The 18,321-nt window shown below is 56.5% G+C and overlaps 1 protein-coding gene across 2 annotated transcripts in view; it reads left to right on the top strand.

Annotated features, from left to right (window-relative positions):
- The first annotated feature begins 1,473 nt into the window (after positions 1-1,473).
- GJC2 (gap junction protein gamma 2) overlaps positions 1,474-18,321 on the top strand; it is a 29,229-nt gene continuing 12,381 nt past the window's right edge. Inside the window, exons 1-3 of one of the 2 annotated variants that reach the window (XM_005023734.6) lie at positions 1,474-1,676; positions 3,575-3,651; positions 5,305-5,394. The gene's annotated coding sequence lies outside the window, so the exon portion shown is untranslated. Of the gene's footprint in view, positions 1,677-3,574; positions 3,652-5,304; positions 5,395-9,517; positions 10,157-18,321 lie in introns of those variants that run through there. The other variant, XM_072033907.1, reaches the window with a different exon arrangement.

Below are 18,321 nucleotides of genomic sequence, written 5' to 3'. Positions count from 1 at the left end.
CTTTCAGTTGTTTCTGTACGCTGGGGGTGCTCAGGCTGTGCTCCCATGGGTTCACACCTCACACAGACAATCTGGAAGGGACTTCTCAGCGCCTGCTGAGGGGCAGAGCTGTCGGGAGCTGCCTCCTGCTGCCTCCTGCTCCCTCTGCTTCCTCGTGCAGACCCGGCCACAGCTCCTCGAGGTTTTTCTGATCATCCCCAGCCTCCTGTCTTTCTGTTCCGTTGCTCTTGCAGCACCTGGGCACGGCTTGGGTTTGTTTAACAAGCAGGAGGGGAAGGGGAAAGGTTGTGGGATGGGATCTATCCACAGCCCCGTTCTGGGTGAAATGTGCTGTGAGCTTTTCTTTCTCTGTCGCTTTGGCAGTGACGTTGTAACTCAAATGCACATGTTCCACTTCAGTTTAGGTGCTGGTAGGTTTTTGGTTGCTTACATATGTACAAACCAAGGAAAAGAAAAAGATTTCCAAGCTGTGCAGCCTGTTCTTTTTTGGAAGATACATAAAATGCTCTCTTAAGGGCAGAAATAAATCCACTTTCCTAGCAGGGATCCATGAATTTTAGTCTCTGGCTTGAGCCAGGGAGAGTTTTGCCTTGTGCCTTGCTTCCCTGCCTTTGTTCAGCCTTAATTTTGCTGCCTTCAGGTTAGTTTGGAGCCTTTTGATCCCTCCCTCGGGTCGTGCCCTGGCCCTCAGGGGCAGGATCAGTCTGTCTGAGCCGTGTTGCTCAGAGGTGAGTGTGGGAGGCACAAGGCTCCGCTCCCAGCCTTGCTGTCCCAGAGCCTCTCCTGGATGACACGGACACTTTCTGGGCTTGATTCTTGAGAAATGGTGAATCCTGCAGAGCTGGCACCCTCCCCGTGGTTACTTCTGCCCATCTTCCCCCCAAAAACAAACCCAGACCAACTGCGCTGTGCACGACGAGCAGACAGACCCTACAGCACCAGGCTGTGCTCATTTGCTCACCAAAACTGCCTTTCCATGGTAGGCTCATGCTTTTAACTCAATTATCTTGGCTCCTACCCTCTTTATATCCTATTTCTCTGCTTTTCCCTGCTCCTGGCCCCCTCCTAATTCTCTGAACTCTGTCCCCCCCTGTGAGGCGGGACCTGACCTCCCGCAGCCCTTCTGGCACCTTGTGTGCATTTAGTGAGATAAGAGCTGCTGATTAGCTTATCATTTACCTCTCCTGGGGTATTTTAAATATCTTCTGCAGACTAGGGTGCAATCCTCTCTGCTGACAAGGGGCAAGTTTCTAGGATTTGGTTAAATAACCAGGGAAACGCTTCCTTAAAATTTCCCCTCCCTGGGAGCATCCCCGCTGTCCCCATGGTGGCGAAGGGCGCGCTGCCGAGCGCTGTGGGGCCCTGCGTGACATTTCCCCGGGGGGCCGAGAGCTCGGTCCCGTTCCGTGGGCTGCGTTTGCAGTGGGGAAATTTCCCCTCTAGATGGCGGAAAGGGCAGCAGGAAAACGCAGGGGGCCCACGCTGCGGAGCGTTCAAACGCGGAGGTGCGCGACTGCGGCGCTCGCCCAGCTCCGAGGGTCCCCACGGCCACCGCTCGGGATCCGAGGAGCCGCGGCCAGATGGAAAAACCAGATGGAAAAACGGGCCCAGCAGCCGGAGCCCCGAGGCACCCCGAGCTGTAGGGTTGCCAGCCCCAAATCCAGGCTGTGGGAGAGGTAAGCGAAGGTTCCCGGAACAGGCAGGGACAAAGCCGCTGCTTTGCGCGGGGGGAAAAGTCACGCGGAGCGCTTGAGCTGTGGCTCTGCAACCCCGCTGCTCCCTTCCCTGGTGGGAGCAGGGAGGGAATCCTAAATAACCTGCCCTATAACTGGGTGACCTGCTTTTAGCCGCTGCCTCTGCTTGCTGCACCCAGCGCCTCGCTGCCCGTGCTGATGCGAAGCGACGGGGTGGGCAGCGGGACGGTGGCGAGCGGCTCGTGCGGGGCCTCTGGGCGCTCGGCTCGGTGAAGGAGAGGAGGTTTCATCAGCTAAATACACGGGGAGGGGGGAAAAAAAGCGAGCGTTGCATGCTCACCCTGCCTGCTGCCCACCCAGGTGGGATTTGGGGGGTTGCGGGGTGTTTTTGGGGTCTTGCGGCAGCAGCCAGGAGGTGCGGGGTGCCCCTTTCCAGGGTCAAGGAGGGCGTTGCGCTGCTTTATCCGTGCCAAAATGCTCCTCGGCTGCTGTGCCGGGATGCCAGCGTGAGGTGCTGGGGGATAAAGGAGTGGTGGCGATACGGGGAGAGCAGCTGGGGGGGCGTTTGGTCCTTTTCTGGCTGTGGGGGGCCACCAGTAGGACAGGGGGGTGGCAGCGGGTTTGGGGTTATTGAGGGCAGGGACGTGCCTGGGGGCAAAAAAAAACAAAAAAAACAAAAAAAAACAAAAAAAAGATCACGTGCAGGTTTTGGAGCAGGTGTTAGATCATGGGCGTTTTGGGGCGTGCAGGTGACCCCAAAGGCCAGGCTCGGGGCTGCTCCTCCCAACAGGGGGAGCAAAGGCACCTGTTGGGATGTTTCCCCTTTGCTCCTTCAGAAGGGAGCATCCGTGGCTCTAATAATTACGCCTCCAAAACCAAATCCCCTCCTGGCTTTTGGGGTTTGCCTTCTCCAGGATGCTGCTGGCCGCTTGGGGTGACACCTGGGGACCCCAAGTAGTGACACCCGGTGACTCGTGTGACAAGTCACCCAACGGGGCTCCAGCCCCTGTTTCAAGGGACAAATGTGGGGTCGGTGGCTTTAGGTGCGTGATGGCAGAGGTGTTTTCACCTCCTTTTGGGGTGATGACAGGGCCACCAGCCCCAAATCCCACCTGGGAAGGGAGCAGGGTGGTGGCACGGGGCTGGCGGCAGGGACAACGAGGGCAGGCAGCGCCCCAGCACCCGCTTCAGGTGCCCCCAGCCCAAATCGTCCCGGGGGGAGCCAAGAAACACCAGAGCCATGCTCGGGGATGGCATCAAGCAGCCAAAATCAGCCTGCGGCCCATCCACCACCCCGTGGCTCTTCCCCTCCTTGTGTCCCCCAACGAGCCCCCGGGCCAGAGCCTTGTCCTTGCCGAGGTTTTTCTTGGCGTCCGTGCCTTTGGAGGCAGTGCTGAGTCTCGGGATCACTTCCATGCGACTGCAAAAAGGCCCCACGGGGCAGAGGCATCCAGGGAAATAATCGGGCGGCGGGGGCAGAAACGGGTAGGAGGCTGCGGGGAAAGGGGCAGCAGGTTCCCCCAAACCCGCCCAGAACGGGGTTTTGGGGTGGTGGCTGTGGATGTGGGTTTGTGGCGGGCTGATGACTGGACCTGGTGATCCTAAAGGTCTGGTGATCCTAAAGGTCTGGTGATCCTAAAAGCTGGATGGCTTTGTGATTCTGAGATTATCAGTTAAAAACTTCATGATAAATGAAGTTCAAAATAAATAAATTTATTTTCTGTATCCAGCACCTGCAAGCCCACATTTGCAGCGGGAGGGAGCCGGTTGTGCCTGGGAGCACTGGGGACAGTTTGGGGGTGATGCTGGATGGTGTCTGACCCCCAAGGGATGCTGTGCCCCCCCTTGGGGACACCGATGCCCTCCTGTGCTTCCCGCAGGACAGCGAGGGGACCGCTGCGCGCTGGCTGCTGCCGCCTTACCCTGAGCCACCCGCCCGCAACGCTGCAGAGAGCAGGTAGGTGCCATAAAACCCCAGCTAATTAACCCTCATTTGGGATATTAACCCTATTTGTCCCCATCCAGGATGCTGCTCCTCCGGGGCTCTTCTTTTCCTCAGGAGGAGGCCAGGTTTCTCTCCAGCACTCAGGGGACGAGATGCTCCGGGGTGCCTGGAGATGGAGACCCCACGGCCCCTGGCGTAGCCACCCACAGGAGAAGGAGAACGGGGCCGGGAGGCGGCCGTGCCCGCCCCACCAGGCTGTATTTGGGTCATCCTCATCGAGCGGCCGTGCAGCTGTGTCAGCCCTGGAGAGCCCGGGGACACCGCTGCCCGCGCCACTCGGCTGGGCGCCGGTACCGACACCGCGCTCCCCATTCCTCAAAATGGGAGGAAAAAAAAAAACACAAAAAAAACCACAAACAAACGGGGAATTCAGTCCGGCCTCGGCTTTTTCTGACAACAGCAGCTGTGCCTCTGCTGGTCCAGGACGTGGCTCCGTCCCCGTGAATCGCCCGAAGCCATCTGCAATTCAGATTGCGTGCGGGGCGGCCGCTGGTACAACAGGATGCTCGTGCGGGCGGGACGCGGTCCCCTCCTGGCTCCATGCTCCTTCCTCCCCGGGCATGAAAGAAGGGAGGTGCAGGATGTTTTCCCAGCTCTTTCTTTCCCTATCCCGGCTGCCGGAGGTCGGGGAAGCAATAAAAAGAAAGGAGGTAGAAAAGGGCAGATGCTGGTGCCCAGATCCTGCTGTGAGGGGAAGGATGGGGCAGGCGGACCCCCAGTGGCCAAATCCTTGCTGATGGTTGTGGTTGTGCCCCTGATGTTCAACCTGGGCTCTGTGAGTGCTGAGCTCGTTGATCCTGCATCCTCCCTGCCCCCTGCATCACAGCAGCTCTCCCAAATCTGTTTTGCCTTCATATATGTATTTTTATTTTGGACTGTGCTGTGTTTTTTTTGCTCCATCTGCTCTGCCAAGCATGGGTGCTGGTGCTCCCAGCCATCACCGCAGCTTTAGGACCTGCTGCTGAACCCCAGGCACCAGGGCTGGGGTTGGAGGAGCAGAAATCAAGCAGGTGGCCCGGCTGTGATAACACCTCCGGGCTCTTCACTGTTGTTTTTTTTTTGCTGAAATCCAACCTGAATCCCCCTTGCTGTGTTTTGAGCCCTTTGCAACTCATCCCACGCCCCATGGTTGGAGAGAAGCAAATCCCCCGGTCCTGCAGCAGCTCCTGGTGCTCCTAGAGGAGTTGTTTGAGCTTTCTTCGTATCTCCCCATCATCTAGCCTCCTGCTGGGCCACACTTAGCAGTAAGATCTCCCCTTCTCCACCCCACTCATCCTCTCCTTGTGCATCCTGGTGGCCTCTCCGTGGGGTCCTTCCCTGGACACAGCATCCCTGTGCTCAGTCCCTGCAAGGATCCCTCCCAAACACCACCCTGAGCATCCCTCCTTTCCACCAGCAAGCCCTTAACAGCTGCGAGTCACAACCCAAATTTTCCAGCCACCCCTGTGCCTCCGAAGCATGTTATCCAGGAGCCGCGCCACGTGCAGGAGCCGCAGCTCCGGGAGGGGACAATGACAGCATTGAGCCCGTCGCCGAGCCGCGGCTGCATTGTGCCTGGCAGAGAGATGCCCGGCAATAATCGCCTCCTCCTTGGCTTTGTTGCAGGGCTGGGGCCGGCGGCGCAGCAGGGATTTTCCCCCCAGGGGCTGCGGTTATGCGGTGAGGACCCGCACCTTTTTTTCCTGGCTGTGAGAGGTACGGCAGGGACCCTGGGTTCGGAGGGAGTGTCGGTTTGGGGGGCAAAAAGATGCTCTGGTCCTCGTCCCGCAGGGGACCAGCTCACTCCTTGGCTGATTTTGGTCATGCGTGGTGTTGGGAGCTGTGGACGCTGTCTTCTTTTTGTGGGTATAAAATGTTTTATGTTAAATGCGGGCTTAAGCTAGAGAAATCAAACTCCGCTTCGGGGCTGGGCGACCCTTAGGAAATTGGACCCAGGGCTTTGCTTGAAACTGTTACACAACAAGGCAGAAAGAGATGTTGCTCCAGGTCCACCATGGAACTCAGCTGAGATTTTTAGAGGCATTTAAGGTTGTGTTCAAGCTGGGTGCTTACAAGAGTATTTCCCTAAACTCTGGCAAGGATGTTTTCCTCACCCAAAATCCACTCAGAAATCTCCAGTCTGGGCTGAAGTTTGTTTTGGAATCGGTTTGAGGGCAGCAGAGACCCTCCTCATCCTCCTACTGCGCTCCTGGGGTGTGCTGCCTGCTCCTTTCCCCCAAAAATCCCCTTCTGGGAGCGCATCCCTCTGGCACGGCCAGGCTGGCTCCCAGCTCCGTCCTCCCAGAAAGCAGCTGGGAGAAGCAGCACACTTGGGAAAATAAAAGAAGAGGACGAAAATTTGGCTGCCCCCATCCCAAGGACATTCCTCCCCCTTAAAATGGGGAAAATAAGTTATTCTGAGGGGTTTTGTATGGTGGTGGTACTTAAGAAAATGCGAGGTGTGGGGTCCTTGAGATGTTTGCAGAGCATGAAGCAGATCTGGCCATGAGGTTTGTGGGTTCCTGGCCCCTCGCAGATGGGCACGGGCTGGCCTTTTTCCTGGATTTATTTAGGTTTTTCAGCTCAGGCATTGATGGGGACAGGCGTTGGGCCGAGCTGACCCCAGCAGAAGCTGCGGGTTCGCCGCTGGCGTCCCTAACCGCTGACAAAAGGTCCATTGAGGAGATGACGATGCTCTTTGTGAGGTGCTTTTGTCTTGCTGTTTGCTTTATTTTTAAAATAACACTCATATTGAAGGACGTGAGCACGCCTGTCATCCTCACACCTCAAATCACCTCACGAGGGCTGTCTGGAGCAGCTGGGGAAACTGAGGCAGGGGGAGAGCAGCGGCTGGTGGCCTCATCTCTTCATTAACATCTCCTCATTTCCAGCCTCTGGGGGCTGAAAAACTCCTCCTGGCCCCAAGTGTTTCCCAATCCCCTTTGGGGGCTCCATCTCCACCTAATGGCCTCCTTTAGGTCCCAATGGGTTGGTCCTGTGCTGCCATGGGGGCAAACACCCCAGGCCCTCTGAGGCTCAGGAGGCCGCAGGCACCTTCTCCTTTCACCTAAATTACCTCTAAGAACCACGGGAGGGCAATCTGTCCTCCCCCAAAAAGCCTCCTTAGGAATTGTCCTGAGGAAGGAAACGCGATTTAACGGGGGAAAGGGGCACGGCAGGTCTCCGCCTCGTCCTCCTGCGAGCCGCGAGAGCTATTTCTGAGGCAATTCTTGGGCACTTTCCAGGCCCGACATACCAGAGGATGTTTCTCGGTGTGTGTCATGAGGAACCCCCCTTTCCCCGGTGACACACGGCAGCAAGAACCCAAGGGCTCTGCTCCCTCAGCGCCACTCCCCCGCCATTTCCAGCTCCTCTGGGGCTTGCCCACCCCCGGCTCCTCCACCCTGGGACACTGTGAAGGCCTTTAACCCTCTGTGTTGCTCAGAGATCTTGGTGACCGGTCATGTAAATCTCTGTCGTTCCAGCTCCTTGCCAGAAAAAAATAAAAATAAGGATTTTTTGTCCATGCAAGGACAAAAGGTACCTCAGGAGGCCTCGGGGGAAAGCCGGCTGTGGTTGTCCTGTGGTGGTGGTGGTGGGTGAGGTTGCCCAGGGCTCTGTCCAAATGAGTTATCTCCAAGGGTGGAGATGCCACCAGCTCCCCATGCCAGCGTTTGTCATGGAAAAAAAATATATATGCATATTTGTCACATCCATTTGAAGTGTTTCTGGCTGCAACTCGTCCTTTCACTGTGTGCTTCTGAGGACAGCCTGGTCCACCTTCCCTGCAGCCTCCTGTAAGGCAGCTGCTGGTGAAACCTCCCCCTTCTCTTCTCTGGGTGACTCGGCCTCCCCTTGGACAACCATTTTGGACATTTCTTGTCACCAGGACTTGTCACCAGGACCCCCGCAGAGCTGCTCTCCAGCCAGTTCCTCCCAGCGGGCCTGCATCCTGCTGGGGCCATGGTTCTGCCTTGGGCCTTGCTGAACCTCACCTGGGTCCCTTCAGCTTCACCTGGGTCCCCTCCTCCTTTCTCCAGCCTGCTGAGGTCCCCCTGGGTGGTACTGCCATGGAGCTGCTTCTCCTCCAGCTGGAACCAGCCACAAACTCGGTCCCATCACCTCCACCATTGATGGTGTTCAACAACCTTGTAGTGACGCCCCATTTCTGGGTGAATTTAAAGACAGCCTGGCCACCTGAGCTGGGATTAGGTCTGTTTCAACACAGCGGGGACGGAGGGATCTTGGCATCACCCAAGGCCGTGGTTTTGCTTTGCCTTGTTATTTGTGGCTGTGGTTTTTTAATGCCTTCTCCGGCGCACGCTTGGCCAAGGGGTTCACCAGCATGTGCCTCGTGCCAAGGACCTTTCCTACACCAGGGAATGGGCCGCAGAGGGCACACGAGAGCTTCGGGCGCTCTCCCACCAGCGGGATATAAACAGATAAAACCTGGGAACGCGGCCCGGAAACGCGGCTCATCCCCGGGCGGCCGAGCCGCCACGCTGGAGCATCGCTGCTGGCCCCAAGCATCTCCCGTTTCCTTCCCAGCAGGAGGGCTGGGATGTTCCTGCCGTGCTTCCTGCCCCGGGGCAGTTTGCAGCTGCAGGGTGGGAAGCTGGGGGGAATGGGAGAGCTGGGAGCAAGCGCCCGAGCCCCCCAGGCTGATGCTGCCGTCCCTCACCATGGCTGAGAAGGACCTTGAGGACCACAAGAGCATCTCTGGGTGCCCGAGGCAGAGTCAATCCAACCGCAACCCTGTGACGTCCCCAGCTTTCAACCCACGAAAACCCCCTGAACATGCACCCAGCGGTCTCTGCTTTGGAAACCTGCTGCCGGTTTCCAGGCCAAATTCCTTCAGGCACGTTTTTATCATCCCCTTTTTCCTGCCAGGGACAATGACGTTGCTGGCTGCTCTCTCCAGCCATTTCCTCCGCTCTCCCAGACAGAAATAGTTAACCAGGTTTACTACAAGACCCCATTTCCCTTCCCAGCCCCCCAGCTGTGGACAGGAGACTATTTAGTGACAGGGTGCAGGAGCAGAGGTGCCTTTCTTCACCCTGGTACTGTGTCAGTGACCACATCCCTGGGGCTTTGGCTGGTGGCACGGCACCTCCTGGCTCTGGGGACGGTGTGAGCCAGGTCAGGAGAGTTTCGAGCACAAATAAATGGAGCCACTAGGAAAATGGTGGGACACCAGCAGGGCTGAGCAGCTCCAGGCCACCTCAGGTTGGATTTGGTTGCCCAAATACAAGTGTTCAGGTCCATTTGAGATGTTTGGGGTAGCCGCATGGGAGGCAGCCAGGACACCCCAGCACCTCTGCTGGGGACACCACATCCCCCAAGCCTCCGTGCAGCCCCCCAGATGAGCAGCTTCAACCTGCAAGCCCTGGTTCCTGCAGCCACCAGCCCCGTTGCCCTTCCCAAGCATCCCATCCCTCTGCCCCTACACCCCTTGTTTTCCCCTAAACCCCATTTTCCCTCCCCAAATCCAGCCTCGGGCACATCAGCGGAGGCACAGGGCTGGGGCAGCCTCCAAGACCGACTCCCCAGCCCGTTGCCACGTCACCATTAGAAAGAAAACGAACGCTTTCCCCCAGAAACACAGATCCCAGGTGGAAATAGTTTAACCTCCAGCCACTTGAGATATTTTCGCCGTAACCCATCCGTTTTGGGAAGGCTGCTGGCTCGCACAGACCTCCAGCTGCCCAAGCGGCCGGGGGACGAAGGCGATGCGGGGCTGGGGAGGAGCCGCGCGTCCCCGATGTAGCCACTTCCCCAAGGGCACCAAAGGAAGGCTGCCTGTCAATGGGGCTTTGTTGCGAGCAGACGAGGCGCTTGGAGGGAGGTGGTGGCTGTCAGGCCCCCAGCAGCACGGACAAAGCATTTTTCATGCAGCAGGGACAGAGCAGGAGCTCCTGGGTGTAAGTGAGGCTGAACCAGGCGCTCGGGGAGCTGCGTGCGGGGTAGGGGTGTGTGAAACCCCTCTTTCTGCTCTCCTCCATGCTGCCCCATGCAGGAGGTCTTTGCTGAGGAGGTCAGCACTGATGGTGATTGAACACAGCCAGAGTTTTGCTTGAGATGGACCTGGAGTTTGGCTGGGCATGAGCCATCCCACTGCCCGGGTGGGAGCAGGGAGATGAGGAGCCCCAGCAGGCCGGCAGAGCTCCACCAGACGTCCTTAGGGCAGATGGACTGCACAACCCCACGAGTTCAGGAGATGGAGATCAGCGCCGTGTCCTTCCCTTTGGCCTGCCAGATGTCCTACGGCTGATATCGTCCACGCTGCTGCTCTTCCAGCGCGCTGTGGGGCGAAACCCACGACCAAGAGACCAGAGCTGGGGCTGGAGCACCAGGACTGCTCCACACCTCCAGCCTCCCGGCTCCCCACGCAGCTGTAGGGTCTGACCGAGGATGTTTCTGCCCTGAGACCGGAGAAAGCTTCGGTGGCAGACACAGGAGGACGGGACGGGACTGCCTGGTGAGTCTGTGCTGGGTTGTACTCGGTGTGAGCTGCAAACCGAGGAGCCCCCGGGAAGGTTTTGATCTCCTGCTCTGCTCCTGTAGATGAGTGGGAGCTGCTTGGGTTAAACAGGGCACTTCTGAGGACCCCACAAAAAGCTCGTTTGCAGGAGAAGCTCATTCCTAGCTGTTACTGTAGACAGGGCTGCTCTGGCAAACGGGAGGAGATGGCTGAAAAAGGCTGACATCCCCTGCTCCTCGGGGCAGCGAGGCTAGGAGAGCAGCGGAGGAAAGCAGACAGCTTTCTGCAAGAAATATTGTGCAAAAACAGCAAAAAACAAGCGAGGCTCTGCGTGCTGGCCAGGATGTGCGTGGGTGTGGAGCTGATTTATTTGATACTCCACGAGCAGAGCTCGCCCCGAGCTCCCAAGGCAGGAGGACGAGGCGGAGGCTCTGCTCCCAGCAGCTTTGCTCCACGCCTGCCACCGGCATTTCTCCCCCTGGCGGGTGGCTCTTGAGCCCTCTGGCAGCTCAGGGCACTTTTTCTTTTTGGCCTTTTCATAAAATGTTAGCAGCAGTTTGAGTGAGGATGAACTCTGTGATTTACGCAGAGTGTCTCATGGTGTTTATCTTGGCAGGGTGTGGTTTATCCACGGCTTGAAACCTTCACTGGAACCTCTCGTAATTGGAGTTGGAGAGCAAAGGAGTGCTGGTGACTGACCTGCACTAATTATAAAAGGGCTGATTGAGGTTGTGGGGCAATGGGGTGGACCTCCTGGCTCCTGTAGGGCTCAGGAGGCTGCTGTAGGGATGGGAGGCCCCGCTGGCAGGAGGGTTTCACCCCCAGTGGGGTGGGATCAGCCCCGATGTGGCCGTACCACCACTGACGGCCGTGTCCTGCTCCCAGCGGGGCCGTGTCCCTGGCCTGGCAGAACAACGTGGTCAGCAGAAAAGATACTGGCTTGGGAAACCTCCAAAAGTGATTGCTTAAATGTGCTGTTTTGTACACCAAAGCAGCTCATCCACCGCTCAGATACAGGCGAGCACCTTCTGCTGGTGTGAAAATCTCAGCTCGTTTCCCTTCCCGTTGCTCCTCGCTTTGTGACAGTGCTAGGATCCCAGTGGCACGGTTCATATTGTACAAAAATCGGTGACTTTAGTGGGATCCCGACAACATCTGTGGGGTTTGGAGCAATCTAAGCTCACAAACATCCCACAAAATGCGTCTCCCTGCCCTTCTACAGCTCCCTGCTGGAGGCAGGACTGTCCCTCTCCTTAGACCTGCAGCTGAAGTCTGAAAATACAAAACTTCTTGAGGTGCAGTGGGTCATCTGGGAGTGTAAGGAGCCAATTTATCCCTTCCGACATGGACACAAGAAACAGGGAGCTGAGCAAAGCCACCCCGTGCACGTGGTCCTGCCTCCGCGTCACCCCACGCTTGCCCCATAGCCCTGCAACCCTGTTCCCTGGAAGCATCTCCAGGGACTCCCTTTCCAGGGAAAAAGGCACTTTATTGCAGGCCACTCGATTAGGAAATTTTGACTTGATTTGCGCCATTGTGTCCTACTAGAAAGAGGAAAGAGAAAGCCAGAGGACTGGAGGCACACGTACGTGCCTCCAGTCTAGGTGTGCATACTGGAGAATGGAGCAAATTTGGTTAAAACCGGCTCGCTGGAGCAAGCAGCCTTCTATTTTAAGAAGCTTCTGCTATCTCAAACTGCATGGCAGCAAAAAAAAAATAAATAAAAATCAGTAAAACCTCGTCTGGCATGTGTGAAATCCTATTAACCCGTGGCCCGTGCTAATGTGCGGGGGCAGAAATGAGCCGTAGAGTAGGAGAGCCCATCCTGCTGTTCTTCCTTGTAACGGGACGCTTCCAGCGGGGAGGCCAACACAAATATTTGTAGCACGGGCAGGGGCTGCCCGAAGGGAGCCGCGGCGGCAGGACCGCTCCTGTCCCCGGGCAGGAGGTGACATCACCCGGATTCCTTCACTGAGGAATGCAGGATTTGGCCTCTTCCCTGCCACTAATTGCTTTTTAAAAACAGGCCTGCCCAGGGGGGGCACATTTCACCCAGCCCCGTCCATCTCACACCCCAAAGTGTCCCTAATTCCTCTTCTTTTCCACGGCGTTTGCAGGGCCGCTGCACGGATGGACATGTCGAAATTGGTCATTTCCCCAAATCTCAGGGAAAAGCACCCAAACTTCCACGAGTGGGGGCCAGCCAGGGACGTGGGGAGCTGGTGGGGGAGTGATGAGCCCTTCTTGGGGCTGGCCAGGATGGGCTGAGGACGTGCATGGACTTCTCTGCTGGGTGCAGTGCTGCAAGCACAAGAGGAGCCCATTTGCGGGTATGGCCATGACCCCATTTCTTGATCCTATGAAGCTCAACAACCCTGTTGTGAGTTTCTGAGTTCAGGATTTCTCTGTCATCACAGTTTTGGATACACCAACGTGCAGAGCGTTCTGATTGAGCACGGGTAGGGCTTGGAGTTGTGGGGCTACCCCGAGCAAAGCCAGAATTCCCCTTCCACCCAACCCTTGACTCCTCCGTAGGGTTGAGCATCACCCACGGCCCCTTGAGCTCGCAGCCCTCCACCCCTGGCTCTGCTCTGGCTCCAATTTCAGCCACCACCACTGGAAAATTGAGGGGGTCACTGATGTTCACATGTCATCAGCGCTTCCACCGGCCTCAGAGGCAGCGGCGGGTCAGTTCCTGTGGGCTGGAGGCGCTGCCGTCATTTCAATAGCTGGAACTAGGTGTAGATGTCCTGCCCCGCTCCGGGTCCGAGGGGTTGATTTAGTGGATGGAAAGGCACCACATTTTTTCGCTCTCGGGGCCTGAAAGAGGATGGCCGGCAGGAAACGAGAGCGTTGTTCTCCAAGGCAGGGGTGGTGTTGCTCCTGCGCCGATTCTTTAATTTTCCGTCGGGTTTATGGAAATTGTTGGCTGTTGCAGCTGGACGATTAAATGCAGAGAGGAGGAGAAGGGCTCTGGCCAACGGGGAAAAAAAAAATCATGCTTGATCAGCTGAATTTTTGAAATGGGGATGGAGTGAGGATGTTTGAATGGAGAACAGCAGAGCAGGGTCCTGAGGGTGGGGAGATGTGGCACCAGGTGTGCCGGGCACGGGTTTGGTGAGCTGGTGGAATAGATAAATCTGCTGGGGCTGGAGGTAAAGGGATGGTGGTGGAGCAATGCCATGGCATTTTATTAAGGATATAGCCAGGAGGGAGATGAGCATCCAAGCTGGACACAATGGGGTGGATGCTTGGGTCAAGACGGGCATGTGGGATAGTACCATGGGGCAGGTGGACCTCTTGGGGTCACCCCAGAGGTGGCACGGCAGCTCTGAGGTTGGCTGTAGAGGGTTGAGGTGAAGGCTCCCAGGTTTTGAGGGCAATAGGGACCCAACAAACAGCCAGGAAAGAAGACGGTGATGGATGAAGTTCTGAAAATGATGCAAGGAAGCTCACAGGCTCTGTGCTCCTCACGTCTCAGCGGGATGGATGCTGCTCTGGGGCTCTGCTCCAGCTCCTTGCTGCACTCATGGCCAGCAGGGCTCTACCTCGCCCGTCCACGTGAAAATCATCCTGCTGGAAAGCAACTTGTGGGTTTAGTTCCCATCAGGGCAGGGAGCTGTGCTGTTGCTGAGCCTTTCTCAGGAACACAGGTGGTGTGGAGGCTTCTTCATTTTTCCTCTCCGGAGGCTAAAGGGAGGACGCCTCGAAAAGGAAGGGAGGGAAAGGGCCAGAGGTGGAAGGAGGGAATTTGCAGGAAGATCTTCCCACAGCTTCATCTTCCTTCACCTCCTGGTGACGGCCGGGTCACTGACCGCAGCTGCTCACTCCAGAAAAATTTCAGGAGGTTTCCTGGAATACCGAAGCACAGTGGACTGGGGGGTCCAGATGTTGCTGGAGCCCTGCTGAAGAAGACAAACCTCGCTCAGCCAGCAGCAAACAGCGTCCCAATACCCTCCTGTGGGTGTAACTGGTACCCTGAGCATTTCTGAGAGCTGTTTATCACACGGTGGAGGAGGATCAGGGTTTATTTCCTTTTGTACTCTCTTTGCTTTGTATTTTCCATGCTGTTTCACTCTTTAAGCAATGTTGAAACCAACAGAGCCGGCTCTGGGCAGTGAGCTTCGAAGAAAAGAAACGTGAGCACAAGCACAGGAGCCTAGGAAGGGGCTCGGTGAATGTCACAGGGGGATTTCAGTGTTATTAATGATTAAACAGTGACTGCAGCATCCTCTGTGTCCCATCTCAGCCTCGCAGTGCAGAAAACCTGCTTGGGGACCAGCCAAGTATCCAGCAGGGAGGTGTTTGGGCCCTGTGCCCACCCCAGCGATGCCGTGGGTACCACGGGCCCCTCTGCATCCCAGCGAGCAGTTCAGGGTTTGGTGTCGGCTGCTCATTGCTCTACCAAACCTGCACCATGCACCTGGCGCTCTCTTGGGAAGATCCCCACCTCCGGGAGCATCCTGTTGTATCAGCACAGAGAGCAGAAATCCTCATTTGGCTTCCCACCTGGCCCAGCCCCGAGCACCGGAGCGGCGTTGGCTCAGCCCCGCGGCCCTTCCCCTGCCAGATGCAGAGGTTCCCCCGTGCCAAAGGCGAGGAAGGGCTGTCCACCTCCTCCTCCGGCATCTCCCCCTCCTCCCCTTCCGCCTCAGACCCGCTCATTCATGAAAAAAAAATGCCTGTTGGGCGGATGAGGACAGAGGAATTAGCCTTGGCGCGTTCCTCTGCCTCGCGTTGGCCAAGGGAGGTCGTAGGCTCAGAGGGTTTTAATCTTTGTTTTCACAGCTGGATCCGATATCGCCCTTTCTTCTCTCCGCCTTTTTATAGCTGCTCCCTGCCCACGAGCAACCTGTTGCAGAGCAGAGCGGGAGCGTGGAGCACAACCCGCCACTGGCTTCCCCGGGGGCAGCAAGCCCCCACCTCGGGACCGACCACCCGCACGGCCCCACATCTTCGTTAAGGATTATTTTAATCCCCTAAGAGATTTACGGTCTCTTCCTGGGGTCCTGTGCCCACGAGGGCAATGCTGCAGTGAGGAAGGTGCCATCTCAGGAGGATCCTCTGAGAGCATCCAGCTGGACCTGGCTGCTTCCCTGCAGGCACTACGTGGGGTGAAGGCATCCCAGCAGCGTGGTAGGCAGCAAGGTGGGGTGTTCGCGTGTGGGGTAGGAGGGGGCCATACCAAACCAGCCTGGGGACATCACCGAGTGGGGTGCTGTAGGGTTTGGTGGTGCTGGTGTAGGGTTTGATGGTGCTGGTGTAGAGTTTGGTCATGCTGGTGTAGGAGGTGCTGTAGGGTTTGGTGGAGGTGGTGTAGGGTTTGGTGGAGGTGGTGTAGGGTTTGGTGGTGCTGGTATAGGGTTTGGTGGTGCTGGTGCAGGGTTTGGTGGTGCTGGTGCAGGGCTTGGTGGTGCTGGTGTAGGGTTTGGTGGTGCTGATGTAGGGCTTGGTGGAGGTGGTATGCAGTTTGGTGGTGCTGGTATAGGGTTTGGTGGTGCTGGTGTACGATCTGGTGGCACTGGTGGCACTGGCACTGGTTTGGATAACTGTCCCACGCAGCAGACAGGCAGGTGGGTGCCCAAGGGCTCGGACCTCTGGCTCTGAAGCTGTCCTGAGCACCAAAGTGTGCTTCAGGAACCAGCACGGCCAGATGGGACCAGCTCTGTTCCCACCTGGATGCCAGACTGAGGCTGTGGGGCCCTCCTCTTTGGCACAGGGGACCTGGTGGTGTCTAGACATGAATTTTGATGTGATCCCTCATGCAGGGACCACCAACCTCTCCAACATCCAGGGAGGTTGCCCATCCTGCCCAGCCCGTGCTCTCCTTCACATCACACCACCCATCCTTCACAATGCCCCAGGGCAGAAACCGGACAGCTCGCCCAGTGCCGGGCACTCCTTTGGGCATTTCTCTCTTCTATTCCTCTTTTTGGCATGTAGACACAACAGTTTAAACATCTCTGTGTATAATTATCTAAGCACTCATTTAAATATTTACTGGTGATACTGGGGTGACTGTAAATCTCGGTCAGAGAGTAGAAACCTGCCCCGGTCATGCTGGGACTCCAGCCAGCAGGGTAGGAAAGCACTTGTAGTAATAACATTTCCTTTTTTTCTTTTTTCTTTATTTTCTGTGCTGTCTTTTATCTAAGAACAGCTGGCAAGAGCACATCCAACACGTTTGTTTCCTCATTTATCACGTTCGAGTCTCTCACTCTCTTCCCTTATAACTATCTTTAAATCTTAATAGGGATGGAAAGACATCACAAAGTCATGTCCAGGTGTCTGGCACTTCTGCTTTGCCCTTCACTTCATTGTCTTCAGTATCCTTATGTAGTTGATGATGTTGATGTTGAATGTAGTTGATGGATTTGTGTGTGTGGAGGATGCCAGGGGGTCCCTGCTCCTCTAGAGGGGCAGATGCCATCCGTTCCTCCCTGGCCCTGGTGTCCTTGCCGAGATCCCTTGGTCAATAACTGCTCCAGATCCAAGCCTTCCAGGTGTGGAAGGCTTCAGGAGGACATTTTGTGTGGTGTTTACCAAGGAGGGATAGATTTGTCGGGGGGAGGGACAGTCTGGGCTCCACCTCAGCTCCTCCAAGCAGGCCTCTCATGGAGGTGCTGGGTTTAGGAGGCCACCACTGGTTTCTGAGCAGGTCTCAGCACCCCAAGCAGGTGCCACACCACACCAGAAGGACCTTCCACCTTCTCACAAGCATGGCAGCTCTTCCAAACCAACCCATGGGGCCTTCAGCCATACTGATGCTGAAGGCACTAAGGCCTGAGGCCTGCCCGAGGGACAAGGCAGGCACCTGGCTCGCTGCTGGTGGCCTGTAGACCAGGTTGGATGAAGGTGTGACCACACGTAGAGCATGGACCTGGCTCACACAGCTGGGCTGGATCCCTCACGGGTCCCATTCCCACACAGCTTCGTGGGGACTTGCTCACTACAAGTCCCTGTCCTCGCTAGGGCTGTGGTACAGCCCCTCAAATCCACAATACATTAATTTGCAAATCACAGTTATTTTTGGGGTGGTGAAGAGGCAAAGATAACTTTGCATCAAGTCATTCTGGGCTTCTCCTGCACTTGGGGGTTAAGCAATCTCCACCAAATCCCATCTCCAGAGCCATCTTCCCTCCTGTGCTGTGGCTGGGGCAGGTGGACATCTGACAGAGGAGGCACATGGTGATGGAGGCATCACCGTCCTTCTTGTTGGAACCCCTACAAAAACAGGCAAACTCTCAACATCAGCAACCCACCTGTGTTTTTGCTCCCCACCTTCCTCCTCCCTTTTCCTGGGGCTCTTCCAAGCTCCCCTCTAACACGCTGCCCATTGACAGGTGTTAGGGGAAACAAAACCCTTCTGGAACAGCCAGAAACGCGTCCGTTTTTCGGTGCAGCTTGACTTTTTCCAGTGTTCCCTCATCTTTCCCGTGCTCCCTGGCCTTTTTCCTCTTGATGCACCTCTGCTCGGTGAACCGCTGAAGGAGGAATGACCACGGGGGCGAGGACAGGCGGAGGCGATGCGCCGCGAACTTTTGCACATCCATTGTCGCCCGGGGGAGATCCACTTCCTCTGATTTTTATGGATTTTTGGAATATTTTTCCTACAAGTTCAGGAAGGTCTCCAACGAGCCCAGCCTGGCGGGGCTTCACAGGGCCATGCCGTCGGCCAGCCAGCGCTGGGAACGCCGGCTGGGAAGTTTATTGCTTCCTGTTATGTGCCGCGGTGGGTTGGTGGGGGAGACGTGGGCTCAGCGCCGGCACCAGGTACTGCCCCAGCACACGGGGTGGGGTTGGAAATGGCCCCTTTTCCTCTGTGCTTCTCTGTCTGCTTCAGGAAAAGGAAGCAAATAAAGGGAATAATTGCTCGCTTTGGCCTTTGCGGGGACCTCTGGCTGTTGAGGCAGATCTCCGCCTTTGGTCTGCTTGCTTTGGAGCAAGAACAGACGCAGAGAAATATCCTATAAAGGATATTCACCGAGCAGTGTCCCCGCGGGTCCCCATCACGGTACCTTTCTTGCCATCTCTTGGTACATCGGCCTTGAAAACTTAACCAAAATGTTCCTGACAGACCAAAAAAAAAAGTGGTTTTGTCAACATCAAAATTTATCTCAGGAATGTGTCCATCGCAGCGAAAATTTCAGCTGGGAAGGGCT

This window comes from Anas platyrhynchos, chromosome 2 (assembly GCF_047663525.1).
Source record: "Anas platyrhynchos isolate ZD024472 breed Pekin duck chromosome 2, IASCAAS_PekinDuck_T2T, whole genome shotgun sequence".
NCBI lineage: Eukaryota > Metazoa > Chordata > Aves > Anseriformes > Anatidae > Anas > Anas platyrhynchos.
The sequence above is the reverse complement of the archived record's forward strand: the minus strand, read 5'-3'. Positions and strand labels throughout refer to the sequence as shown.